Source organism: Aotus nancymaae, unplaced genomic scaffold (genome assembly GCF_030222135.1).
Source record: "Aotus nancymaae isolate 86718 unplaced genomic scaffold, 86718_ANA_hifiasm-v0.15.2.pri h1tg000008l, whole genome shotgun sequence".
In the NCBI taxonomy this organism is placed as follows: Eukaryota; Metazoa; Chordata; class Mammalia; order Primates; family Aotidae; genus Aotus; species Aotus nancymaae.
In genome coordinates this window covers 8,825,131-8,837,616 of record NW_026988419.1, presented here as the reverse complement: position 1 = coordinate 8,837,616, position 12,486 = coordinate 8,825,131, and the positions used below count along the sequence as shown (strand labels likewise).

Sequence of the window (12,486 nt, the reverse complement as noted above, 5' to 3'; positions counted from 1 at the left end):
TTTTATTGGGCTTTGAAAGTCTTTGCTTAGACTGTAGCTTTGAAGTTTTACCTATATTCATCTAATTGATTCAATGTTTTATGAAAAATAAGGAATCCAGAAATGAATAATTTTATCTTGATGTTTCATTATACATTTTAGGAAATGGGGCATAAGGCAGTTAAGTGTTAAGATTTTCACATAGGAATAATTGTCTTTCTATTAAACATTTTCATTCTTACTCAAGCTTTTGTTTGTTCACTCAAAACATACCTATTAACTATTTTTAGCATAGCTTTTGTGATCAAGATCACTGATGGAATACCAAAAAAAAAAATGGGAAAAAGTGCTTTATGAGAAGGACCTTTGCCTCCTAGAAGCAAGGAAAGGAAAATCAGATGTATTGAACGCCCATCATATGATAGCTATAATGCCCAGCATCTTACATAAACTATCAATTCTCAGCCCTTATTTCTGTAGAAGAGATCTAAATGGGGATGGAGCTGAGACTCAGATAGATCTAGTTTGTGGAAACTCTTGCCAAAGTTTTGCTTGTATCTGTTAATTTACATGGATGGATGTGAGACTAGAGGTAAAACACAATACATAATAAAAACTTAAAAACTATGTCCTTAATCTGAGCTGAGCACATGCAGCTATGTCTGAATGAGGTGAGTGGTTGTAGTTGTAGGTGTAGGAAAGGACACACAGACACCTGCTGTTTTCTGGCTTGAAGCCTTGCTTTAAATTAATAACGAATTGGTTCATGGCAAGTAGATTCAGTAATAAGGTCTCATGGCCGGAAGGAAATTGTGGTTGTGGTCATAGGGAAGCCAGTGATATCACAATTCATCTCATCACCTAATTCATGATGACATGAATATATGTGGGGAAAACCCAATAGCTCAGCATTGAGATTCTCACAGATGTATGTTCACATAGTGTGAGACATCTTCAACTTATTACTTGAATGGCTTAGTCAGAAAACAGCAAAGCTATCACAGCACTGTAAGAATTGAGGTCAAACTCTGGGGTAGCAGAGAACCATGGCAATGGAGAAGCACAGCGCTAAAGGGTGTAAATGCACTGAAGAGCGGATCGTGGAATCGCCCAGACCACATTTATCCATGAGTGCAGGTAAGACTGCCTGGAAGAATTCATGGAGCTGTTGGAGAATGCGGCGGTTTCGCGTGCAGGTCAGCGAGTCGGGCGTCCGTCGGCTCCACGTGGCCGGCATTCGCGCCCGCAGCAATGACGGAGCGTACTCCCTCGTCCTGGCCGGGGCTAGAGGATGGCCTGGACCATGGGCATATTTTCACATACACAGGTAGTGGTGGCCGAGATCTTTCCGGCAACAAGAGGACCGCGGGACAGTTCTGCGATCAGAAACTCCCAACACCAACAGGGCGCTGCCTCTCAACTGCTTTGCTCCCATCGGTGACCAAGACAGGGCCGAGGCCAAGGACTGGCGGTGGGGGAAGCCAGTCAGGGTGGTGCGCAACGTCAAGGATGGCAAGAACGGCAGGTACGCCCCGCCGAGGGAACCGCTACCACGGCATCCGCAAGGCGGTGAAGTACTGGCCGGAGAAGGGGAAGCCCGGGGTCCTCGCGTGGCGCTACCTCCTGCGGAGGGACGATGAGGAGCCTGGCCCCTGGGTGTAGGAGGGGAAGGACGGATCAAGAAGCTGGGGCTGACCATGCAGTATCCAGAGGGCTACCTGGAAGCCCTGGCCAACCAGAGCGGGAGAAGGAGAACAGCAAGGAGGGGGAGGAGGAGCAGGAGGGGGCTTCGTGGCCTCCCGGACGGGCAAGGGCAAGTGGAAGGGAAGTCACCAGGAGGTGGCCCAGGCGGGGCCGGATCCCCACGCCCGTCATCCAAGAAAACCCTACAGCTTCACGGCCCAGCACAGCGGCCTCTTCAGAGAGGACAGGAGGCCTGAGAACTGGAGAACGAGGAGGTGTAAATAGGCCTAGACTTCATGAAATTTGCTTTTAACTCCTTGTATTAGATGTTATACCCAGAAGCCTGTGAAGTAGAGGAAAATTCAGACTACATATGTATGCATGTAGATGCATATTTTAAAATTCTCTATCTTGTTTCAAAATGGTGGAACGTTTTGTGTGTTTGAAATTACCAGTGACAGTTTATTATTACCAATGATAGAATTACAATGATAAATTACCAATGATAGAGTTTATTATTATTCTTAAATAATAAAGATAAGGAAAGAGAAAATAAGTTTAGACAGAAAATGAGATTCAGAAAGATAAAGCACATGACCGAAAAATAAAACATGAAATGAAAGCAGGGCTGGGATTTAAATTCATGATGTCTACCTCCCAAAGTCCATGCTATAATATTAGTGGAGACTACACACATAATTTATTTAAAGTTATTTCTGTATGAGAGATTGTGAGGTGGGGTGGAAAAAATAAAGGAGCTTCTGTGTAAATTCTGAAGATGCATTGATGTAAAAGTGTAAAGGTTTTCTACCTTTTTTTTCCTGAATTTAAAATAAATTTTTCTGAATTTTTGTACTTTATGAAAAAATCATGTTCAATTTTATAATTCAATGTTAATTTTATGCAAATTGTCTATAAAACAACTTCTGGATTTCATATGTATATATCAGTTTTCTTTATGTGATTTAAATATAGTACATTGCAATTCAAATCAACATATTATGTTATTGAAATGCTGGAACGTTAGACCATTTTGGTATATGTATGTGATATCCTAATATGTATCATTTTCATGCTTATCTAATTAAAATAGATACAAAACAAATAAGTAAAAGATTTTGGGCCAATTTTTCCAAAAAGTAGATCTATTAATAATAATTATTATATTTTTAAACTGAAACATAAAAATTTGGACCATCTAGTATAGAGAAACAAGATAGTATAGAACAGAATAAAAATATTTCTATAACCTGCCAGGTTGTACAATAGTTACAGTAGAAGAAAAGCCATTTCTATGTGATTATTACATATGGAAGATACACTGTTTGGCTTTACAAATGAAAGTTTGTATATAGTGACGTTAAAAAAGTTACTTTAGATTATATTTTAAACCAAAGTTAAAAGATTGAAACAATAATGTAATTGAAAATGCATAGACTTTGAATGTGGACATTTCCTACTGAGAGTTATACATTCTTATTTACTAACTGTGATACCAGATAAGTTACTTAAATCTTCTGACCCTCAATTTTATTATCTGTAAAGCTGACATCATAATACTGTCATTATTGGATTGTACTAAGGATGGAATGGGATGATATATGGAAAGCAGCAAGTCCATTGCATGACACATGGAGAGAAACTCAATAAATCATAGGGATTATGTGTTAAATGAAATAAATTTACCAAATTCATCTTTCTGCAACAGTTGTAATTTTCTCCTATCTCTAGCTGTTCACATATATGAATCTCATTATGCTAAGTGAAAGAGGCCAGACATGAAGGTTACGTATGATATGCTTCCATTGATATACTATCCTGGAAAAGCCAAAACTACAGAAATAGAGAAAGGTAAATGGTTACTAGGAGCTGATGGTGGGGGTAGGAGCTAACAACAGAGATCCACAGGGTAATTTTGGGAGGTGATGGAACTATTCTATACCTTGATTGTGCTGGTGTTTACATGACTTGATTTGTGTGCCAGAACCACAGACTATATTTTTAATAGCTTGATTCATTGCATGTAAGGTATACCTTAATTAAAATAATTTTTAAAATTGAAAAAACACCCAATTGCTGTTAATTAGATAGTTGATGAAATGAAATAATGTTCCAGAAGAGAATCAGAGGCATATTCAGAAAAAGCAAATAATTGGCAGAATTTTCATTTGCAAATTTTGTGCTTGGACCTAGTGTTTGTTGTTTAAAAGCTCCGAGGGAACAAAAAACATATTCATAAAACTTCTCAATAAGGTCAAGTTGAAATGCAAGAGATAAAAGCAACAATCACCAAAATACAAGATGAGAAATTGAAGTAGTATTGGAAAAGGACGAAAGGAAAATACATCTAAAGACATAGGAGGCATGTATCCATGGAGGGGAGTGGGGGCGGGTAAATGCTGGTTGTGTTCAAGACTTTCAGAAATACGATAAATCTACAACAAGAATACATAAGCAATGTGAGTGTAATAGATATTGAGAGGTCTTCATGAACATATAGCTACCAGTAAGTAGTGATCATGAAAATGCTGGGTCACAAATTCTGTACAAACCTATTAAGGGAATTTGTGCTGTTCATCAAAGAGAACAGATGGCCAAAGTACACTTTTTAAGCTTTTTAAGGGTTAGATTGATCTATTCTTTCTCTTTCTATCACAATGAAAAGCACACCGAAATAACTCTAAATCACGGCCTAAATATGCCTTTTGGATATTTTTAAAGGGCGATCCGGGTGGTATGGCATAGAGGGAGGTGGAATAGTCTTGTAGGAAGTAGGTGGTGGAGGTTAAGGACAAGGGCTTTTGAGTTAGAGAGATGGAATATTGGACAGTTTTGTAAAAATTCAACACATCTCAGAGTATTGGATACAGTGATTGGCACAGAATTAGGACAGAAGAAACTGTGGCTTTGGTGGACATGGGAAATTGCCTTTCAGATCTTTGAAGAAAGTGAAACTGATTTAGGGTATAAGCTGGTGATTCTGAAATTTATTGCCGTGTAAGTGCTAATGACTGTGGCAAAGATACCGAGACAGACGGTTCCTAAAAGATGAGGTGATGGGGGGATTCTTCCTGACAGACAACTTTGGGTCAAGGACTCCTCAACAGTCTTACCAAATTTCCTTTAAAACTGCTCTGCAGTCTAAGATGTTTCTACCCAAGCTTCCTTTCTCCCTTGTCTCCTTCACTTGAGATCAGAAATGCACAGAGATCTGAAGGCACTCACAGCCTCTTTTCAACATTGTTCCCATTTTCATTCACAGGTGTTTTCCCTAAGATATTCTTTCACATTGGATTCAATCTTGACCTCTGTATCTCAGAGAATGTTGACAAATACAGAAGCTACTTGTCACTGTTGCTGATATTAATTTGCTATTTCTGTGGACAATGATTGTTAAACTTAGGATGTATTCAGTGAGACTTCTGTTGAGATATTTAATGGGAGAGAGAGATTTTTTTTTTTTTTTTTTTACAACAGTGGGTGGATATAACCTGGGTGTCCTTGAGTGAAGGGAAAGGGTTATGATGGAAGTTATAGTCTAGACCCACGCATTCTGATCCCAAAAGCCAAAATCATTTATAACAAATAATTTTCAGTTCTGTTCTTAACTACTTATGAACATCTGTCCACCACTTACACGACAATCTATTTCACTATTGTGTCATTTTGATGATAGAGGAGTTATTCTTAAAATCTCATGAAAAGATCCCATTTTAAAGATCTCATTTTAAAATCTCCACAGATGCAGAGAACAACCCCATTCAATCCTTCGAGATTATAATCAGGTCACCCTTTTGTATATTTTTTTGTTCTAGTATAAAGAGCCAATTCCATTCATTAGTTTGTATATTCATTTTTAGCAAGTAATTTGGGTGCCTTATTATACTTTTTTTTGCCAATTTCATTATTTCTGTTTGCATTTCTTGGAATCTCTCCAATTATTCTAGAATTTTTTAAAGCCTGATGATCAATATTAGACATTATTATAATAAGGATCTGACTTGCTAAAAGGATTACTCAGTCTTTCCTTCTGATGTCCTATTATTATATTACCTCTGTTCCTCAGATCCTATGGCCAACATCACTTCTGTGCCAACCACCAGGAAGGTATGTACTAATATTTCACTTGCAATCAAACACTGGTCCAGACATTTTTTTTCCTAATTGCATTTAGTAATCTTCTTTACCGGTTTGTTGCATATCTATTCTATTTTGCAAACTTAGTACCAGCATCTGGATAATTTATTCACAGTGTTTTTTTTCTTTAAGTTCTTCTTCATGTTTCATGGAACAACTTGATGCACAATGAAGGTAGAAATTCAATCTCATTCATTTATGAGTTGTGAACCTTTAGACAAATTATTTAACCCCTTCATTTTCTAATGTAAAAAATGAGGATAATTATATCCAGATGACAAGTACAACGTGGAAAATAAATGACATAGTAACATAAAGTAAGCACTGACATAAAGTAAGTGGTCAAATGCCAGTGTTCTTCACATAGATGTGGCCGTTCACTTAATGTACACTAAACTGCAACAAAAGAAAGCTTAATTTGAAAGAGAATGTAGCTGAAGAAAACCTTCAAAAAAGCTCAGAAAGAGAATATAGTCTCAGTGCTTTTAGAAACAGCACATTTGACTGACTTAGAGAAAATCCAGGTATCATATTCTTTTCATTCATTTTTGCTTTAATTTGGAATGAAATTATGGGAAGGACATGGAAAAAATGCTCCCCTCCCTAACTAAGAGACTGAGAAAATATTCCAATACCAAAGAAACAGGCTTTTATTTTCTCAAAAAGGGAGAGAGATGTTTTTCATAAGACCAAAGGAGAAAAGACCAACGGAGAAAAGCTAGGAATAAAAAATAAACCTCAGACATGTAGCTACCTACAAATACTGGAAACATTACCATACAGAAAAGGGATTAGGTTTGTTCTGAGTGGGCCAAGAACTGTGGTTAATGCAATGACAAATGGAAGAGAACTAAGAGAAAAGACTTTCTAACCCTGAAATGCACTCAAAAGTGGAAGGGACCAACTCAGGATGCATTAATTTCAAATCATAGAGGCAAGAAAATCACTTTGTTGTATAGAGAACACTAAGAGTTGGCTGCATTAGACCTGTATGTATCAAGCTAACCTGTAGTACAGAGCAGGAAACTCCCTGAATGACCCCATGGGGACCATTGGAATAAGTGACCAGGGAGAAGTGGAGGGAGAGAGACGTCCCCTTGCAACTACTGAGCTATTAAAGAGGTGGAGGTAGAAAGGAATTAGAGGGAGACCGTATATATTTGCCTAGCCCATCACTGCATGAATGGTTGGCAAGCAGGTATCTAAATGTGCTCATTCTTTCAGGTGGCCCTGCTCTGCTAAGGCACTGGGGTGGAAATAGGGCAGTGGACAAGGTATTTGTATTTCCTGACTTATGAAGTATCAAGGTAAACTCAAAAGGCCATGACTGATAAATAAATAAACAGGTGATGAAATTGAATAACATCAGTTTTGACAGTGCTATGAGGAAAATAGGTGAAGGATTGACAGAGAAAACTGAGAATAGGAGTGGACTAGTCAGTGAAGACTTCTCTAAAGAGCTGTCATTTATTAATCTGAGTGCTTTATAAAATAAAGAAAAGGAAAGAAGAGATGATAGATAGATAGATAGATAGAGAGATAGAGAGATAGAGAGATGGAGAGATGGAGAGATAGATAGAGAGATAGACGGAGAGATAGAGAGAGAGATGGAGAGATAGACAGATAGAGAGATGGAGAGATAGAGAGATGGAGAGATAGAGAGATGAGAGATAGAGAGATAGATAGATAGATAGAGAGATAGAGAGATGGAGAGATAGCCAAACATTCAAATAGGGAAAGGAAAGCACCAGCAAGTAGGGAAAAATCATTTTCTTGGAAATGAAAGAAACCCATGAGATTAGATTTGCTCTGTGTGAGGCTGTAGTGATGGCTGGGACATTTTAGGAATTTAATTTTACTATAACAGAATTGGGAAACTACTGAGATTTAAGACAGGCAATCAGAAAAAATATGTATTTAAGAATTAGTTTAGAAATTTTTGACTATTTTGAAAAAAACTAACAAAATTTGCAAAAATAGTACAATGAATTTTTTTACACTCTATATTTGTGATTTATCACATATCCTCTCTTTATATAGAAAAGAATTATTATTATTATTGTTATTAGTATTGAGTCATTTCAGTGTGGGTTATAGACATCATGGCCCTTTTCCCAAAGTATTTCAGTATCTCTAAAGAAAAAGGACTTCCTCTTATGTAACTCCAATGCAATCACCAAATTTATTAATTATAAAATTGATGTACTATCTAATATATGAAGAATATTTAGGTTGGGCATGGTGGCTCATACCTGTAATCCTAGCACTTTGGGAGGCTGAAGTGGGTGGATGACCTGAGGTCAGGCATTTGAGATCAGCTTGGCTAACATGGTGAAAACCCGTTTTTACTAAAAATACAAAAATTAGCCAGGCATAGTGGTGCGTGTCTGTACTCCCAGCTACTCAGGAGACTGAAGCAGGAGAATTGCTTGAACCTGGGAGGTGGAGGTTGCAGCGAATCAAGATCACACTACTGCATTCCAGCCTGGATGACAGAGTGAAACTCTGTCTCAAAAAAAATATGTATTTATAAATTTTCCAACGGTCTCTGTAAGTTCTTTGTAAGCAATTGTCTGGATCCAGGATTCATTGTCTGGATCCAGGATTCATTCCAGGATCACACACTGCATCTAGTTGCATGACTTCTGGGTCTCCTTGGTCTGGAAGAGGTCTCAGCCTTTGTCTTTCATGTCATTGACATTTTGAAGAGTATAGGCCAATTGAGGTACAAACTCAAAGTCCTTTAATCTGAAGTTGTCTGATGCTCCATCATCATTACATTTGGTAATGTATTTTTGGCAGGAATACCACTGAAGTGATGTCCTCTGACAGCAATAATACAGAAATTATGACTCTTACTTCATTACATTAGAAAATATACTGTATATCACTTTGTCCCATTAATTAGTGGCATTAACTTTATTTGTTTAAGGTGGAAAAATCTGCTAGGTTTATACACTAGAAAGTTTATCATTTTTCCCTTTCTTGGGAGATACTTTGAGAATCTGTAAACATGCAATTTTCTATTAAACTTTGCTTGGTGGTATTTAGCACTACTGGTAATTCTTACCTGAATCAATTATTATCATGATGGTTGAGTTTTATAACTCTTCCATGTTTTTTACATTAGTTGTAATTCTTTTTTTTTTGAGACGGAGTCTGGCTCTGTTGCCAGCTGGAGTGCTGTGGTGTGATCTTGGCTCACTGCAACTGCTACCTCCCAGGTTCAAGCAATTCTCCTGCCTCAGCCTCCCTAGTAGCTGGGACTACAGGTGTGCTCCACCACGCCCTGCTAATTTTTGTATTTTTAGTAGAGACAGGGTTTCACCAAGTTGGCCAGGATGGTTTTGAACTCCTGATCTTGTGATCTACCCACCTTTGCCTCCCAAAGTGCTGGGATTACAGACATGAGCCACCACTCCCGGCCCATTAGTTGTAATTCTTATTTACTGATTTCTTACTTAACAATTATTTACATGCTTGTGTATTTACTCAATTATTCTCAGTATGAACTTATAGATTCTGGTTTTATCTGTGATTTAAAATCTGTCCCTGTGTTATTCATTTTACAGTACAAATTGTCTTTACTCCGTGAGTGGCAGCTCATTTAACCTGGGTTATTTGTTCTTTCAACATATTCCCATCAGTTTTGGGGTACTTCCTTAATTTTTTTGTCATAGTTATTCCAGGTATACCTTATTTCCCCCTTCCAAACCTGGCTCCTTTACTGGAGTGTGGTGTTTAAATAGTAACATCTAGGTGAAGTTCATCCTTGGAGTGGCGTGAGGAGCATGGAATATTGCAGGAGGGAAGCTAATTGACTAGAGACTGTTGCAGTCAGCTGGGTGAAAGTTTGAAATGATCTAGTCCAAGGTAATGGAGAGACGGAGATAAGAGGACACATTTTCCATATAGAAATTGATAATAAAGATTGGCTATTGAGGATGAAGAAAAAAATGGGGATTCGAAGGTAATCCCAGGCTAGAGGAACCAATAGTCAAGAGGGTGTATATATAATATTACTCTGCTTCGATGTCTTTCCAAGCTCACATATTTTATACCCTGGGTGCAGCTGGGTACTATGTGGTGTCTTTCTGTTGACTGTGCTGGATGTGACCACACTTGCATCTGCACTTGTGGGGTCATGTTCACATGTTGCCATGGCAACCTCCCAGGCTACAGTTGCATGATGGCTTCAGTGGTTTTCATGAATGGAAGCCTCTGGAATCAACTGCCTGAAGGTACTTGGAGGTGACTCAGCTGGTTCCAAATAGTATTGGGTGCCTCATTCCTAACATTAGAAACGGAATTAACAAAGGGAATATTCTCAGGGCTTCTTCTGCAGAGCAATAGTGATTAAAAGTTTGAAATCAGATGAAAGAAAATGCTAGTTTGTGAATAAATAGGATGTGGTTTTCCTACTGTAAATGTACAAAATGTGAAATGGGAATACAGAGATGTAGGAAAGCAGAAAGGGAAAATTTATATGATTTATATTTTGCTATCTGTGATAACAAGCTGATGTTCCATAACTTCATATCCATAAACACAATTTGACTGGCATTTATTAAGATTATTTCAAACTATAAACATTTATTTTGTCTCCCATTTTCTTTAACTTTCAGATAAATAAATAATAAACTTTTAAATATACAATTAAAATACTGTAATATGCCAAAACTTCTCTGGAAGTTTTGATATTTTATTTAGAAACACACTCTGTATTATTTTGATTTTTATAAAACAGTAAAGTATTCAAATCTGATAGAGTATAAATTCAAAAATAATTTTCTTGAGGGAGAGATCAGCTTATGTGTTTGGGAAAGTGAAATGTGATTTATTGTAAATAGTCTGGTGGCTTTATTGATGCTTACTAGAGCTATAAAGCTTCTCTGTTTTGGGCACATTGAGTCCTTGTGCTTTTCTCCCCAATGTCTAGTTTGTAGATTTTGTAGCTCAAAGCAGTTTTCTGCCCCATCCTCAAGCTCTGCAAAGTCCTGGAGTGCCAGATATGAGTTCTAATGTCTTAACTCAGAAACCCTCACTCTAGATTACTAACCCCTTGCTTAGCATGGGGCCTTGGGTGTCCAAAAGAGTTCACTAATGAGTGCTCAGGGTCAGACAGTATATCCTATTAAAGTTTATTAAATGCTTTATATAATATTAGATGTTTAAGAGGCTGTTCTGGCGCTAGAGTGTGTGGGTTTGAGCTCTAGCTCCATCCTCTACTTAACTCTGGAACTTTGTAGCAGTCACTGGAGTTGTGCTTTCTCAACTGTGAAGTGAAGACAATGGCAGTACTTAACTCATCAAATTGCCTCCAGACTTCAAGGAAATAATCTGCAGAAGGACTTGTTATAGGGTCTGGTGTTTAGTAGAATCAGAGTAAATGATGGTATGGTTTTAATAATAATGAAACTATCATTTTATAATTGTTTATTATGTGGAAGGCCTATGTGAAGTGCTTTACTTACCTTCTCTTTTTTTGATATTCAAAGCCATCCTATGAGGTAGGTGCCATTAGTAATCCAATTTTAGATATAAGGATGCTAATACTTACAAAAAGTTAAGGAAAGAGTCCAAGGCAGTTCTAGTGGAGTTGAGATTCAAGTCAACTCTACCTGATTCCAAGGCCTATGATTTCATTTTGAATGTCATGCATCCTCTGCCCAAACTGATGCCTGATGTGGTACAAAAACGAGAGCAGAGACTTTACGTCTGTTAATATGGCAGCTAATATTCACGAAAACTTACTTTGCTAAATATTACCAATAACTAGTGTTCAGAATGTTTGCAACCTATGAAACTATGTTGTTTATCTGAATTGTTTCCTTTAATTCCCTTAATCAATGTATGAATTAAGAATATATTATTCCTATTTCCTAGGTAAGCAGACTGAGGGCCGCAGAGCTCAAGTGCACTGCTCAATGCTCCAGAAGGAGGAAGTGGAGGCAGCCCTTGGAGACAGGTCTGTCTGATCCATGTCCAGAATGTCTCACCAAAACTGTGAGAGAATAAATTTATTTTGTTTTAAGCCAACACATTTGTAGTAATTTGTCATAGCAGCCCTAAAGAAACCGCAAATACACACATCGTCCCCCATTCTGATCTTTTCCTGTTGCTTTGGAAGTCCTGAAAGAAGAAAAGAGGAGGGCTGTCTGTGTATACTTTGAAATCTAATTTTAGGGAACTGGCGGTGGATAACCTTTGCATTTGGTTATGCTGAAAGAGACCTAGAGTTCTAGACTACAAAGCGTTATTTTATTAGCTTAGCTTTGATATATAATAGGTTCAATCATTTCCCAGCTCCTGGGGAAAGGACAGTCTGATCATGTATGATTTCAAGGAAAAAAAAAAAAAGAAGCTGTGCTTGCAATGGGGATTGAAAGAGAGACTAAAGACAGGGAAGATATTGCAATTCCAGGCTAGTGATAATGAATCCCTAAACTATGAAACAAGATGGAGGAGGATGGACAGTGAATGTAGACAGCATAAACCCAAAAGATTTCAGAGTAAAATTCTAGAAAATGGTGCCTGATTAATTTTAGGAAATGCTGAGAGAAAGCAAATTAAAGAATAACTCAGCAGTTTCTAGTCTGTTCAAAGTGAAAACTAGGTATAGATCAGAGTGTGTTAATTTACCGAGGATGCTGAACCACATTACTAAAAACTGAGTAGTTTAGAACA

The 12,486-nt window shown here is 37.6% G+C and overlaps 1 pseudogene; it reads left to right on the top strand.

Annotated features, from left to right (window-relative positions):
* The first annotated feature begins 1,025 nt into the window (after positions 1–1,025).
* On the top strand, positions 1,026–1,947 carry LOC105712692 (E3 ubiquitin-protein ligase UHRF1-like; annotated as a pseudogene).
* Positions 1,948–12,486: the final 10,539 nt, after the last annotated feature.